We start from the raw sequence: 14,709 nt of genomic DNA, 5'->3' as shown, positions 1-14,709 counted from the left end.
CGATTTGTGAAAAATTGGTTGGAAAAAAAACGATATTACGATGCTTACAAAGTGTTGTAATCTTATCATGGGAATAAATTTCAGCTAAAATATGACTTTAAGATATGTTTTTTTTTTAATTTAATTTTTCCTGTATCTTATAAAAAACTTTAAAATGTATTTTTTTAATTTTACCCAAAAAATTAAAAAAAATCTTTATTATTATTAATTTAATTTTAGAGCAGAATTCACACTTTTTTTATTACAAATTAGGGTCCATTTAAAAAAATTCTTATTATTAAAATTAAAACTATGCAATTTTAAACAACTTCAGTCAGAAGATTTTTGAATTTTTTCAGGCTTTCTCTTTAGAAACTGAAAAAGCTTTTTTTTACTTACTTAATTACTCAGGATATAATTTTAAAAAAATCTCTTAACAAAAATTGCCAGAATATTATTTTTTGAGGGATTAGACCACTCCTTTTATGGTGAAAATATTTTTTTACTTTCGACGGAACGGAGACGGTATATGCGTTTGGGTAAGAGGTTGTACATGTATGGCTGTTACCTTTTTCCTCAAAAACTACTGAACCTATTTCGATGCGGTTTTTTGCATTACATAGGTATCACTTCAGAGCAGGTTCTTAGATTAATTTTATAGTAATAAGCCGCCAGGGGACACTGCAGTAAATATGTTTCTTCAAAACGACTTTTGAATATTTCTAAGTCTAATTAACATTTTTTTACTTAATGTTTATTTCATGCGGGTTTTAAAAAAAATTTAATTTTATTTACTTCTTAAAGGTCTTCTAACTTATCAGAATCCATTTTGTCAAACAATCTTTAAAAATTAAAATAAATCTAAACAAATTTTGTTTATCATGTTAATTTGAGCAGTAAATACTTTTAAACTTTCGATTTAGTATCTACTCTATTTAAAATAACGTAAGAATAAAATTTAAAAAAAGATTCAAAATCTTTAAAGAATTCAAATCTATTTTTGAAATTTAATGATTATTTTTAATATTATTTTATATTGTCAGAAAGGATTCTAAAAATAAATATATGAAAAAAATTATCTAAAATTAAACATATTTTATCTTACTTTTTTAAATAATTTCAAAAGGGTTGTGAAACCCTCCAGTACATGGAAAAACGTTTTCCTTTTTTAGTTTTAAAATCATGGTTTAATCAAAATAATAACATGTCGGTGAAAATCATTATTTGAAATGATTTGGCCTCATATCCCAGTCACTCATAATATAACATTTTGGGTTCCCTAATCTTAGAAATGAAAAATTTTAATTTTTTTTCAAATTTAAATAAAGCTTCGGGGTGTATCCTCTTAGAATAAGGAATTGTACATTATTATTCTTTTTTACAGTCAGTTGGCTTTGCTGTTTTTCTAGTTTTTTACAGAAGGATTTGGTTGAATTTTTATAATCGATTGCTTTTTCTATTTGAAATTTCTAGAAATATTAGAAGCATCTGGATATAAATGAAAAGTCACTTGAAAGTAATTAATTAATAAGGATTAATAATTTATTTTTATTTTTTTAATTTACTAAAATAAATATAGATGACATATTACTCAGCAGTGTGGCCTAAGTTTTATACAGCAACTGACGATAGAGCAGGTGATAATATAGTAAGAATATTTAACTAATTTATACAACAAAAAATTCTATATCCCAATTTTGAACCGTTTTCCCCAAATAATATGCGATGTTAGTACATATAACACCACCAATATCTTTTCAAAGGATTAATCTACAACTAAGATGATAGATATCTGGGTACTGTGGGGATAGAGGACTGAAAGAACGTGATGCAAATAAAAGGAATGATAGCGATGACAAAGGAAGCCTTCAGTAAGAAGAAAAAATTATTATGTACTAAAAGACAGGACTTGAGTTAAGGAAGTGGTTAGCCAAATGCTTTGTTGTACGCGAGTGAAACGTAGACCATAAGGAAGAGGAAGAAGGACTGGATTGAGGCTTTGCAGATGTGGATATGGAAAATAGAGAAAATAAGATGGCCGAATAAAGTGAGGAATGAGGAAGTAATAGACAGAATTAATGAAGAAAGAGGAATTTTGCGGGAAGTACACAAAAGAAACAGAAACCGTTTATGATATGTGATTACAGAAGGTGGCAAATTGATAACTCCATCGGAAGGGTCAGTAGAAGTAAACAGATGAAGTGAAGACTGGAAACTACAAGAGGACGAAGGAAAAGGCTTGGGCCAGAATGGAAGGTGTACGGGACTGGCCACCAGGCAGAACACTAGATGATAATGAATTTACAACAAATTAAAATAAGGTGTTTTCTTTAGTTTGCTGACAAACGAACACCATACGGTCGAGCCAAACCGGGTGCTTTTAGTAAAAATTAAAACCAATATTAAAATTAATAAATAACCGATATTAAATTAATATAGATATGGTCTATTATTATTATTACCTTAATTTCAGCTTTAAACAAGAAAATACAAAAATCTAGAATTTATAGACTAGTTCAAGATATATTACTTTTTTTCGGTATATTACACACTTTTTACGATAAATCAAACAGGAAATACCTGATAACAAATTGCTATCCGTATACGGTTACGTAAAATAAAATATTCGTTAAATTTGATAATGATGACGTTATAACTATTGAGAAGAATAAATATGAATCACACTTTTAACACAAAATTAACAATTCTAAGCGATATCTAAAGTAACAAAAATGTATTTAAAATATTAAAGAAAATAAATCGTACGATATGGTTTCAGTTTATCACGAAAACATTTTATTTTAGTAAGCTTACAAGTTTCACAACCACTTTATAAATTTAACGAATTATATGATAATCTAATTATTTTTATGATAAAGGGGAAAAAAATCAAGTAACATAATCTTCTGGAAAATTACTACAAGAGATTAAAATATCCTTAGTATTTCCTATCGATTATTGTAAATGAGCATATGAATTATTTTTTTTAAACCCACTTTAAAATCGGGAATTTTATTACTTTTCCTTTTTAAAATTTTGTTAAGTATCAAAATACTAATTGGAGACTTTTTTTATTATAATGAAAATAAATATACTTAAAATAATATCATTTATAAATTTAACTATATTTTTATAGCAGCGTTTCCGTATTCGTAAATGAAGCCTTTATCTATGTATATAATGCAAATTTTATAGTCACCTGTCCTGAGGCCTATCCTTTGCACCATTTCCGTTTCCATTATTCTCTAGTCCTACGTAATCTTTTATATTTTTTTTTTAATCGTCTATAACTTTTACTCTTGCTTATTATTTTATAATTAAAGCACTGTTTTAATCAGTTCTCCTCTTATGATTTCTTATTCTGAATTGTTCTCTAATTTAGCTACTATTCTCCTTAACTCTCCACATTAATGTGTACACTTACTATTCTACAAACGACATTTCAAATCCTTATATAAAAGTAGATTCCAAACATTTCACGAAACGCATTCTCATTTCGAACTTTTTTTTCTATTCCTAATATGTACGTTGCAATCTGTTCAACTTGTGAACAATAACCGATCCCGTGACTCAGTGAGATGATATGATGTATAACATGTAAATGAGGTGTAGTCTTGTAAAGATTCAGGCCGACCATTCTTGATATGTGTAGTTAATTGTATCCCAACCACCAAAGTATAACCGGTATCCACCGTCTAGTATTCAAATCCGTAAAAAGGTAACTTACTTTTAGTAGGATTTGAACTTCAGAACCTTCGACTTTGAGACAACGATTTTATCAATAGACCAACCCTTCAAACTTATTAAATGTAATTTTTATATATTTTTATCTGTAAATGCTTTCTATTTTTTTTTTGTCTTCTTTCATTTGACTGGTTTGATGCAGCTCTCCCCAAGATTCCCGATCTAGTGCCAATAGTTTCATGTCGGTATACCCCCTACATCCCTATATCCCTAAAAATTTGTTTTACATATTCCAAATGTTGCCTGCCTGCACAATTTTTTCCTTCTATCTCTCCCTCCAATATCAAAGCGACTATTCCAGGATGCCTTAATATGTGGCCTGTAAGTCTGTCTCTTCTTTTAACTATATTTTTCCAAATGCTTCTTTCTTCATCGATTTGCCGCGACACCTCTTCATTTGTCACTTTATCTATCCATCTGATTTTTAACATTCTCCTAGCACCACATTTCAAAAGGTTCTAATCTTTTATTCTCAGGTACTCCGATCGTCCATGTTTCACTTTCATATAAAGCTACGCTCAAAACATATACTTTCAAAAACTTTTTCCTGATGTTTAAATTAATTTTTGATGTAAACAAATTATATTTCTGACTGAAGGCTCGTTTCGTCTGTGGTATTAGACATTTTATATCGCTCCTGCTTCGTCCATCTTTAGTAATTCTACTTCCCAAATAACAGAATATTTTTACCTCCACGATCTTTTCTCTTTGTATTTTTATATTCAGTGGTTCATCTGCATTATTTTTTCTTTACATAGCACTTAAGTATCGCTACTGATTTATTTGTTCAATTCATATTTGAATTGGCTTATTATCACCAATACCCATTACTTTAGTTTTCCTAACACTTATTTTCTTTTTATTATTTGCAATAATGTCTTCTAATTTTGGAAATATCAAATAATATATCAATATAGTTCAAAAATATATATCAAATAATAATAAAATATCAATTTTGTCAAATATCCTGTGCTTCATCTCCTCAAAGAAAAACTATATCATCTGCAAATCTTATGCAAATTTATTCTTCTTTCTCTTACAATGATTCCTTTATCTTTTTCTAGATCATGTTTGATAACATCTTTAACATATATACATTAATAAATATGACTGATAATAAGCAGGAATTCTTGCGTTACTCCCTTGTCTAGATCAAACCGTTTAATCTATTTTACTGTAGTAGGTTTAAAAATAAATTGTATTTTTAAAAAAGTAAATTCTCAGTTTATAAATTTCAGCCTTTAATTTACATGTACGGTATAATTTATTGCATTAGATTGTCAGTAGAAAGTGGCAGGAAACTAACGAAAAACGATTTATGACTTTTTGTTTATCACAAAATTAAATTTTTTTTAAATTTATGGTCTAATACATAGTCATCTGAACTGTTGACTGAATAAAATTATTAAAATTTTAGGATGGCATATTCATGTAAAAAAAAATTAAAGCTCCAAAAAATGATTACTTCCGTTTTAAATAATTTGTTTTTCAATACATATCGAAAAAATTTTGGTAAAAACCTGACAAAAAAATTATATTAAAAAAAATTATTTACAAATTTAAGTATATAACGAAAAAATACATCAGGCTGTTTTTCTTCATCTCTTATAAAAATATATAAATAAATAAATATATATATATATATATATATATATATATATTTGTATAAACGTTTACCTTTTTCACTTATCTAAAGGGAGACCAAAGTATTCAATATTTATAAACATTTTTTAATTCTTTACAGAATGAACTTTGCATATTCTACATGAATAATTTTTTAAACAACTTTTTCCTACAAAAAATTTATTATAGATTTTCATATTATCTTTTAGTTCCTGGTAAGATATCTGTAATCATTTCATTTAAGATATGTTATGACCATAATCAAACAGTAATATGCAAGCTAAAATGAGTCATTAATCAGACCCCAAAAACGGCATAGCCATTTAACAGATATAATGAGCATCAAATTCCGCTTGATTTCGTTTCTTGTTAGGTCGTATAAAAAAATGTCGATTATAAAATGAACGCTCAAACAATAAACAAAGGTACTGAATGATCACAATCGTAGGTTTAAAAAAACCACATAATAAATAAATAAATAAAACTAGGTACATTATTACTTGTGTTATAAATTCTTATTTGTTCTATATATAAAAGTGTACTCTGTTTTCTATTGAATTAATAAATTTAAAAAAAACCTCGTACGTTTAATTATTTATTATTAACATAAATCTCAATTTTATTTATTTTTAAATATGCGTGCTTCATTAGTTACACGTTTGTTGGTTAATCACTACCATTCAGATGTTATTCTGACGTAAAATAATAAATAAATAAATCTGATATATTAATAAAATAACATATGTACAATCATACATTTAAGTATAACAACCGTGAAAGATTACGTACAGGAAATTAAAAGTAAGAGTTTAAGAGACAAAAATATTGTAACTTTTTAGAAAATATTGCATGACTTTCCTGGCTACTCATGTCATGATTACCAAAATAAGATTTAAGCATAAAAATTCCTAAATCTCGTATAATTTTTATTTTAGGGGCTTCCTTACTCTGTGAGAAAAATTTATTTATAAATAAGTGTTCTCTAACAAAAAAAACATTAATTTAAAAGAAAATTGTTTTAAAATATTGAAAAAATAAAGTATAACTTTAATGAAAGTAATGAAAAAAACTGCTTTTCATTTTGGATCCAGAATATATTATAGGTGCCAAAGCTATTTTAATTTTAGTAGCCCTTTAAGTAATGAAAAAAAATAAAAAAATACTTTCAAAAATTAAAAGCCAAAAAACAAATAACAGAATATATATTTTTTAGAGATGGAGAATAAATTTTCAAAACAAATCTTTCTAAAAATATCCATATATAGGTTAAGCGTAAAAAATTTTCTTAAGTAAAGTTTTTTCTAAATCTAACACCCTCTTCAATAAAGGCTAAAATAAAAAGAAAAGATTTCCAAAAAATTTTTCTGCAATTTAGGTCTATAATTTTTAAAAATAATTGTAGATATTTCTTGAAAACTCTATATATGAAGTAAAAAACTTTCAAAAATTGTTGGAAAAATATTTACACCAAAAGAAATTAGAGCAAAAAACGAAAAAAGTATATATTCCAATTTTAAGAGATGGAGGTTAATTTTTTGGGTTAATATATACGATATGCATTGTTGGTAACAAATTTCCTTTGATAAAGTTTTCTCTAAAATTCCTGTGAAGAAAATCTAAATTGGTTTATTCGCAATATCCCTTTTCACTCCCTTAAAGAATTTTAAAATAAATTAATATGATCAATGACTCATATATAGTAATATTTGAGTCATATACGAAGAAAATTGGTTCGGTGAACCTGAGATACAAGGCCAAAAGCAGTGCGACACAAATACGTACGCAAATACATAACTTATTTTGGTTTATATGAACAAGTTGGACCCTAAAATGTAAAGATTTGCAAAAAAACCCCGTTACCCCATTTTTTATATGATCACCATACTTTTCCCTTTAATACAGCAATTGTAGCTTTATTTTTTGCCGAGAAAGTAAAAACATGAAGTAAGGAAAAAGATAAAAAAGTATACTAGCAACTACGTTTATAATTTTATGTAGAAAAGAAATCTGCTCGAATCAAACATAATTTCATAATTAGAAGACTTTTTTTTAATGTAACGCTTTAAACCAGCGACAAGTGGAAAAAATCAGAAAATAGAAGAATGAGACTCTTAGGGCAGTTTATTTGGAGAATTTTTAAAATTGGATAAGCTAATAAAATAGGAAATCATTTTTTTTAAAGTGGATAAGGGAAAAGATAAAATAGAATCTTATAGAAAAAATTGAAGCATTTGAACCTCTCGAGTACAAATTTCAAAATAAATATTCTAATTTATAAACAATAATGATAATAATTAATATTTATTTTGATTTTTTTTTTTTAATCAAGGAAATGTCAATATAGAAATAACCGCATCTGATATTTTAGAGTACATTTAATGACGCACTTCCTACAAAAAAGAAAGTAAAAATTACTATTACTTATCCTTAATGATAATTAAATTCACCAATAAAATATTAAGTTTTTATTATTTATCTCAAAATTTAACCATTATTTATAGAAACAGGAAAACCTCAAGATAAAATATATTTTAGAATGTTACCGCAATATGAAATGAAGAAATAAAGAATACATTTCTTTTCAAAAAGACCTACAAACTTGAAATTTGAACTGTTTATCGTACCTTTTAGTATCTTTAAACCGAAATAGAATGAATATTTCTAGTTAATTCTAAAAATTCGAAGTAGTTCTTAAAAATTTAATAATTTTAAAAACTGATCTCCGTGGCGGAGTGGTAGCGTTTCAGCCTTTCATCAGGAGGTCCCGGATTTGAATCCCGGTCAGGCGTAGCATTTTTTATGCGCAGAATATTTCAATCTTCACACTCCCACAGATATCTTTGTAAACTTCTGTGGAATTAATTCATCAGTCAAAAAAAAATCAAGAGAATTTTTAAAAACAATCAGATTTACAAAACTCAGAAATTCTTAGGTAAAAAATATATTTCCCCATTTAAAAAAATAATACACAAAAAATTTAAAAGAGCATAGATACATAAATAAAAGGTATAGGTATTAGAGATAGGTAAACATTAAAAACGTTTGGACTGAAGTTGAATAAATAAAAGATTTAAGATTTTTAAATCCGATCCTATGAGAATCAATTACCAAAAAGTTTTATTTCTTAAAAAAATCAACAAAAAGTTACATAACTTTCTCTGCTTTGCCCTTGACAGATTTTTATTTCAAATACACCACAAGGTTTTTAAATATTATTGGTTTAATTATGTAATAGCTGGAATGCACTCGAGAAAAGGCAATGAAAACCAGAAGAAACAAACTTGAACTGACCTTTCAACTCATCAAAAAACACCTACAACAAAGAATTTCTGTCCTGGAATGCAAAAATAAAACACTACAACCCGATAATCAAACCGGAAGCCTTGTATGCAACCGAAACATTATCCATTACTAACTACGACCCAATCACTCTCGATTGGGCCGTATTAATCTCCAGTCTTTACTGGAGATTAAAGAAAGGAAAATCTTAAAGGTCCTAGGCCCTAAATTCCAAAAAAAAAAACAAACTAATCCACATCAAAAACGAAATCCTATACCAAAAGACAGAAAAATTGTCAAGACACAACGAGAAAAAGAACGGCCACATCCTCAGAATCAGCGCAAACAGACTAATCAAACAAATCTTTGATTATCTTTAAAACAAAAAACCAAACCAGACTGGTTCAACCAAACAGGAAAAGATCTAATGACACTCCAATTATCGGAAAGCATGCTCCTGGACAAAACGCACAAAAATAACCACAAAGAACAAGAAAACGAGTTTACAAGCCAAAACCAAAAGTAAAATCATATTCTCCGAAGAACAAAGTAAAATCGGAAAGAATTAAACGATACTAGACTAAAAGAAAGGCACAGAACACATTAAAGTGATTGATACAACGTACTCCCAAGTCAGGTGAAACGAAAAAGAAGAAGAAAAAATGGTCAGTAAAATACTTTTGGTTCGATTTGAGCCTTTGTTTTAAATTCGGGTTTTACGTTAAAATTATGAAGTATTAAAAATAAAATTGTGAAATAAAATCAAAATTATTAATAAAAAAATTTGCACCCCCAGTCGACCCACTTGATGAAATGACATTTTTATCATAAAAGTATAGTAAAATTATCAAAAAAAAAACTTTTTAAGAATCTGAGTCTCGTTTGACCTCTTTTCTCAACAATTGCCTCATATAACATTTTTAGTAACATCTACAATTGAAAAACAGGTAAAAGATTATCAAAAATAAAACAAATATTTAAAATTCATAATTCGGATCATACGTTTGTTTTAAAAAGTTTCCATATCGTCAAATAGATACAATTGGTTTTGAAAATTTAAATTAAAAAAAAATTGATGATATAAGTTCTCGTCCCCTTTTTTAATTTTATACAAAACTGAAAGCCATCAATGCTCCACATAGGAATTTCTTTTAAGCCATTTTCGATGAATTTGGTTGACTAAGTCTGGAGATATTAATCAAAATACAAGTCTACTCACTTACATACATCTTCCGGAAATTTCTACGGTTTTTTTAATGTTTTTGGCTACGGGGGATCTTGAAACTTCAACATATGTAAAAAGGGACCGATACTCGAACTTTTTCAGATCGCTAAACATTTCCATTACTTACCTACATCCGAGAGAATAAAAGGGATTTCAATTTACTGACAATCTTCCTTGGGTGTACAACTTTGTCCGGATGTTGTATAAACGTGGTTAAATATAATACATCCAATCACGTAGCAATTGATTTAGGCTTATTTTGATATCTTTATTAACGGTTAATTATATTAAAACTTGATAATGTATCAATACTAAGTCCCTACAATCAATATTTAGATATAATAGTGTATGACAAGTTAAAGTATTACAAATACTTATGTTCATATTCGTAAAAAGTTTCAGAAAATGTACTTATTGTGTAGAATTATGAAATAGATTAAATTATATACAAGTTGTTAATCTAAACATGTATTGAAGCGTTTTACCTCTTCAAACAATGATTTTTGTGCTTTTATTTTATTTTTATGAAATGAAGGTCATCTGAACACATCTCCAAAATTTTAAAATTAAATAAGTACACAAATATAAATTTTATGCTACAAACACTTTTTTTTTTAGTCCCATCAACATTTAGTCATTAGCGACTTATCAGTGTAATGAAACTACCGGTAAATGTGCAATCTTGAACAAATTCAGGCCCACCATTCCTGAGACGTGTGATTAATTGAAACCCAACCGCCAAAGATACCGATGTTATCCACTATCTAGTATTCAAATCCGAATAAAAGCAACTGCCTTTATTAGGATTTGAACCTGAGAAATATCGACTTCGAAATCAGCTGATTTACGACGACGAGTTTACCACTAGTCAACCCGGTGGGTTAACACTCACCCGTGGTGATAGTATTGATTAAGTATTTAGTAAAAGTAAAATGTTAGCTTTAATTTTTATATTAAATATAAGAAATAATTTCGGATTAAATTTTACTAAAACTATTAAGCTTGCCATGGAATAACAAGTATTTTTTTAAAAGTTATGACGAGTAAAAATAAATAAAGCTGAAATGTGTAACACTCAAAATTAATTTATAAACAAAGCTTTTAAATTATTTAATAATATGCAGTAAAATAAATAAATAAAAAAATTAATAAAATTTAAAAAGTACAGACAAGTGAAAAATAATGTTAAATGTAAAATAAGCAGATATATAGAGTGAACAAAAATTATTCAGCGCATTTTAGTTATTGATAAAAAATCAATACAGCAATGTAATTCACGTTGATTTTTTCAAACATTAATGTACAGTTACTGATAACCTTGAATGAAAATGCCGGCGCGATGTAACGACAGAGGGGATCGTCAGTTGAGCAGTGGCTATCGTACAAGTGAAAGCAATGTGTGTACTACGGTCACGAAAGCGGATTTGTTATTACTGTTCGTAGATGTTTTCGTTTAGAATAAGGCCGTGATCTTCCTAATAAAGACAGTTTAAGGATACAGGAAATGTATTACATAAAAAAGATGCTGGCAGACCTCCCGTCTCCGAGGAAGCTGTGGATCAAGTAAGAGAAACTTTTCAGAGAACCCCGGGTGAATCGATTCATAGTGCGAGTTGAGAACTGCGAATACCGCAATCTACACAAGCCTAAAACTTCACGCTTACGAAATTCAGTAGGTGCATACAATTGAAGATAACGATAACCCACGCCGTTACAATTTTGCCGTGGACAATCCTGATAAAGTGAACGAAGATAATGCGTTTTTAGAAAAGGTTATCTTCTCCGACGAAGCTATGTTCCATATTTCCGGTCACGTTAACCCTCATAATTGTCGGATTTAAGGTAGCAAGAACCCTCATGTCGAGGTGTTTGAGGTCATATTCAACAAACACAACGTGATAGACCGAAAATTAACGTTTGGTGTGCGTTGACTGCTTATGAAGTGATTAGGATTAGACCATTCTTCTTTGCCGAGCCAACGGTTACTAGCGCTAGTTATCTAAACAAGTTACAGGAGTATGCAGTACCACAAATTGAACATCGGCAAACCCGCGTTTACTTTCAACAAGATAGGGGGCATCATCACTCTGGGGTTGCATGTTAAGGACAACTTACATCAGCAATCTCCTCAATGCTGGATCGGCCGTGATGGACCAATTCCCTGACCATCTCAATCCCCTAACCTTACGACATTCGATTTCTTTCTTTGAGAATTTGTCAAAGTCAAGGTATACGCAACGAAAGTTGTCGACATCAATGAACCAAAAAGATAAAAGGAAAGGAATTAATGGAATAACTCCAGATATTCTTCGTAATGTGTGACGTGAAACTTAATATCATCTAGATATTTTACGCACCAGAAAAGGTGTTCATATTGAACTTTTTTGATGTTAATAAGTGTTATAAACAAACTGTTTGGGATGTTTTGTTCAGTAATATAACATGTATGCACACTGCTTTGTTATTTTTTTATCAACATCTAAAATAAGCTGAATAATTTATTATTACCTTGTACATATATAAGTTAGGGAATTCGTAAACAAAAAACAGAGATAAGCTAATTAAGATAAGTATTTAATTGTAATACTTATGTTGATAATAAATATTTATTGATTCAATAAATATCCAATATAATAAAACGTAATCTACAAAATTTTAATATGAGAAAGTAATTTATCAAGTTGATAAAAGGACTTCTTATGTCGTGATAATCTATTATGCGATTTAGATAATTGTAATTAGCTTTGTTACGTTCTTCTTCTTCTTATGTTTCTCATGAGGCGTTTTATCGATTTGAAACTGACGCATTTTAATAGCAGTATCTTTGGGGGTGATCTGTCCGATAGCAAAAACTATTTAAATTTCTGACATTTATAAGGTATTTGTCTACATCTTAAAAAAGTTTTTTTATGGTCGGAACGATTTACACTCTTAATTCGCTTTAAATGCAGTATATGCGCACCGTGTATGTACTTATTTACTTCCTTATTTATTTTATTACATATACCCATTTTTACATTTATAATATTTATAAATTAATGTAAACCTTATTTTTAGGTCTCTTTTTAATTCAGTAATGTTATTTCATATCATTTACATAGTAAAAAAAATTATACTTTCATGTAATTCTCTACAGAATTTCGTAATTTTTTCTCAATATTCAAACCAGTATCTTCTTTTGTTCTTCCTTTTATTTGAGGGATAATAAACTTTTGTTTATTCCCGTAAAAAAAATTAATTCTTTTAAACTTTCCACAGATGTTAAGATTTTGCGTAAAAATTTTAATTATACATAATAATAAAAAAAATATATAATCAAGATTGTAAGTCAATACTTAAAAAATTTGAATTTACTGGATATTGTTATGTTCTAAAAAGTCACCTTTAAATTCGTACAGTGTTAAATTTATATTTTAACACCATCAAAATTAAAACTTTTTACATCCACTGGATGTAAAGGTGGATGTAAAAATATTTACATCGTCAATTACAATTAAATTAACAATTTTACATCCATTAATTTGTCTTTCATTCGAAAATTGATGTAAAAATTGATTGAAAAACAATTAATACAGGTTTCTGTTCAAAAATATATGATCTGCGTTAAAAAAAAGGAAATTTTGAAAACAATGCATAAATTTGTTTTGCATTAAGGTTACATTTTTAAATGATAAATTTGTATTTTATAGATTAATAGAAAAACAACTGTTCAGTAAAGATTAGGGTGAACAGTTTACAGTCTTTTGCATAATTCCGCTTGCTGTACAATTAAAGGAAACGGATACAAGTATTTCTTGGAAAGCTTTCGGTTGACTATTGTTCCTAGAGGTAAGAAAATTTTGTTGCAGTATATATTTCACCGGTAGATGCAAAATCATTTATCAGTAATGTGATAATTCCATTCTACATAAAGATTATTGGTGTTGTAGACAGAAGAATGGGTGTCTTCTGCCTGCTGGTAACTTTGATTATCTCTCGTGTTGCGATTTTTATATTAGCAGATGCACCATTCTATCATCTGGATGTTTTTATTTTTAATTCTTTCCTTATTTTTTGTTCTATTGATAAGGTTCTTAAACTACGTTAATGATTAGCATATGGGAATTCATTAGTACTTCTTGTAGGATAGCTTGTGTGGATTTTCATAGGACTCTTATTTCCTGTAACACAGCTTACAATAAACTGCGGAAATATCGATTCATTAAAGCTAAATAAGATGTAACATAGTTTATACAGAGCGAGCAACATAAAACCGAACCCATAACGTAACCGCTGCAGAATCGGTTGGTTATGTTGGAATGAAATTTTATGAATGACACGGATGATAAAGTAAATAAGAAAAACATAAAACGTAATTTAAATGTTACATTTATTTACCTTATTGTTACAAAACATGTTCAAAATGACTACCCTGGCATAGATGCACTTTTGTGCTCGACTGATCATATTGAGAGTCGTCTGACGCAAAACGTTATCGTCATTTACGTTAATTTCTCGCTGAATGCTCACCTTCAGTTCATCAATATTGTGGGGATTAGATGCGTAAACTCTCTCCTTTAAGTAGCCTCAAAGGAAAAAAACGCCAGTACACAACTCTATCTGTCCACCAACAATGTTTTCGAGAAGACAGTTGCAATAATCAAGTCGTTTCGGTTTGTCTGTCTCCTTCACTTGTAATGCGGTATAATTTCAACTTTAATTCATGAAGGATTTTAAGACAAGATGTATATTCAACATCAGATTGTTGGGATAATTTTCGTTGTGATTTTTTTTTGGAATGGCAGTAATTCTCCTTTCAATATCGGCAATGACCTGTGCAGTCCTAACGGAAAGTTGTCTATTTCGTTTTGCATTTGAAA

Source organism: Lycorma delicatula, chromosome 4, assembly GCF_047948215.1.
Source record: "Lycorma delicatula isolate Av1 chromosome 4, ASM4794821v1, whole genome shotgun sequence".
Lineage (NCBI taxonomy): Eukaryota > Metazoa > Arthropoda > Insecta > Hemiptera > Fulgoridae > Lycorma > Lycorma delicatula.
This window is presented reverse-complemented; position numbering follows the sequence as displayed.